This window comes from Pyxicephalus adspersus, chromosome 3 (genome assembly GCF_032062135.1).
Source record: "Pyxicephalus adspersus chromosome 3, UCB_Pads_2.0, whole genome shotgun sequence".
Lineage (NCBI taxonomy): Eukaryota > Metazoa > Chordata > Amphibia > Anura > Pyxicephalidae > Pyxicephalus > Pyxicephalus adspersus.
Window position 1 is genome coordinate 135,710,716 of NC_092860.1, and position 3,236 is coordinate 135,713,951.

A 3,236-nucleotide genomic window follows, 5' to 3' on the forward strand; every position below is an offset into this window, starting at 1 on the left:
TGTATTCGTCTGTCTTTTTTATTGTTGTGAAGAAAAAAAAATATTGCATTGATGGGATTATTACATTCTGCACTCTTATAGGTCTTTTGAGTCTATTTTACCCAACCTTAAACAAAAAATGGATTCAATTAGAGTTAGTTGAATCTTGGGAAAACATTTATAGACTACTTAGCGTGTTGAGTTTCGTGTGTGAGAGCTTTTTTTTTACACCAAGCACAGTGTAATTTGCACACCAACTATATACCAATCTTCTTGTAAAGTTCTGATCATTATTGTTGAAGACTTTTATAACTCTCTTCTGGTACCGTTAACAAATACAACAGAATACTGCTAATATTACCATACTAACTTCATCCCAGTGCTTTCATCCCTACTTCTTGATGGGCAACTGAAGGAAGAAAAATTGTCTATTTCTGAACTTCTAAAAATGCCAGTTGCTTAGTTGGGATGTTGATCTAACTTTACTGACACTTGCAATAGTATGCAGATCAGGAGTTATTACTTTATTTTGCCTTTATATTTGCAGAAGAATGAAAAAACAAGGAGAGATTCCCCCATCACAGATGCTCATTGATATGAAGGAATTAATAGAATGTGTCACCAATACAATAGGTGAATGTAATCAGGGTACATTCACCAAGGTGCATGATTGGAAGGTGGAAATATGATTTAATACAATGTAGCCCAAAGTAATGCTTGGCTGGCAATAACTGACAGTTTATACAATGAGATAAAGTATTAAGTATTCTAAGGCTACACATGCTAGAATACTGTTGCTGGAAAGAATCTTCTCTGATCATTTCTAGTGAAGGTAAAACAAATAGAAACTGCACATGCAGCTCTATTAAGTTTTTCGGAGGAGGGATGAGCGGAGGCACCCCGCTGTGTCCTCCTTCAAAGCAGTCATCCCTGATCGACTGTTAATCAATCCGCCAGAATAATGTCAGGGAACCACTGTACATTTGCTGGATTGTTTATCATCTAACATGTGTATGTAGGGCTTCCTCTAGTACTTACTCCAAAAATCTCTATATGTTATACTAACAAATTTTGAATCTTAGACACTGTAATCATTCATAATACACAATATTTGCTTTCATTCAGATGCCTTGACTATGGTCACAGCATGTCATATAATCACCTTTCCCTCTTTATTAAAAGGGACCTGACTGAATCAATGCTTGTTAAATCAGCCGTGATAAGGCAGCTCCTTTGGCTTCTGCAAGTCAGTGTATCTCATGTCACAATGATTGGACATTGCATAAGTCGCTGTGTGCTCCTGAGATGGGAGGATGGTATTCACCTCTCTGGGGAGATGACTTGTTATAGCTAGAACCCATCACAAAGGAAGATGACTGTGCTGATTAGATGGCCTTCTGACTGCCTGGGATCCTGTGCAGGCACAGATTACAAGATAAGTGCAATTAGCAGGAAACTGTAGGCCTGGCACGGCTGCAACAATCACAAATACTTTACGTTCACACTTTGATTTCCAACATTGGTTGGGAGCACAGAAACATTTCATTTACTCGTGTACAGGAAGCAATCATCTGTGTGATTTCATTGTATCACCAGGGTAGGACAATATTTTAAAGGGTTGTAGGGGCAAAATACTTTCAAGCTACAATTTATTATTATTAATATAATTAACAGATATAGCGCCAACATATTATGCAGTGCTGTACATTAAATAGAGGTTACAAATGACAGACAGATACAGCCAGTGACACAGGAGGAGGAGAGGATCCTGCCCTGAAGAGCTTACAATCTGCACTGACCATCTTTAATAAAAAACAATGGCTTTTATGGGATAAGGCTTTTCACTTTAGAATCAAACTCAAGCTCCTGTGCTTTGCCTTCAAATCCCTCCACAGTTCTTGTCCCACTTACCTTTCTGCCCTGATAGAAAAATACTCCTCTAGCTGCTCTCTTCGCTGCTCCAATTACTTACTAATGACTTCTTCACTCATAACCTCCTCACAAGCACGGCTCCAAGACTTTTCTAGAGCTGCCCCGACTCTCTGGAATGGTCTTCCTCGTCCTATTTGGCTCGCTCCTACTTTCTGCTCATTTAATAAAGGACTGAAAACCCATTTTTTTAAAACTTGCCTACCTATCTTCGTCTGTTTCTTAAATCCTCACTACTTCCCTTCATTATATATCTCCCCTCCTATTGTGTGATACTTCCTCATATTCCTAGATTGTAAGCACTTCGGGGCAGGGTCCTCTCCTCCTCCTTTGTCACTGTCTGTCATTTGCAACCCCTATTTGATGTACAGTGCTGCATAATATGTTGGCGCTATATAAATCCTGTTTAATAATAATAATCCAGACCAGGTGTAAATGTAATGTTTCCCTCATTACCTATAACCTATGTTGTATTTTGTAGAGAACATGTAAATTTTTTGTAAAATCGGAATCCCTACTGAATTCAAGGTCAGGTTTATTTAGACCACATACTGACAACACACCTGATACTCCACATCAAAGCTCCGAGTTTATATTTTGTTTGTTCGTCTTGGCTCCAACATGAAATGTAGGACATGGTTAATGGCAAAGGCTTATTCGTTATAAAACTCTCTGAGACATTCTCGGCCTAAGCTCTTAATCACTAAGGAATTTTGTCATGGGGACAGAAAGCCATAGAACACTCCGGGGGAGGAAACTGAGTGTGTATCTGCGTAAATGTGAAGACAGCTAATGGTGGAGATAATCATACAGGTAATTATGTAATGTGTATTGCCAACTCTACAGCTTTTCCTAGAGGATGTATGGAAGCAGGTGTACCTGTAGGAGATGGCTCACTGCTAAATGGGTCATTACTACATAAGCAGAGTTATTAAAACGTCCTCACAATATTGACTTTGATAATTGTATGCAAGTTTTTACTTTTCATTATTTTTGATCATTTTTGTTTTTCTTGTCTTGGATACATTTCTTGTCTACCAGCAAGATGATTTCTTCTCATTCACTAGTCTGCCTATGATGTGTCCCTTAAATAATATTGGTGATTGGCACCCTTCTGACCAATTGTCAGGTTGGCTACACCAATAGATGGTCTAACTGTCATAGAGAGAGCCACCTACTAAAAAGGTTGCATGCCCCCTAAAATTTATTTGCCAGCGTATCTCCATTCACCAATAAATTACTGTTTATACTCATATATAAACCAATGAAATATAAAATTATTCATATGTAAATACTTTCACATGAAAGAACAGGAGAAGTACATTTAT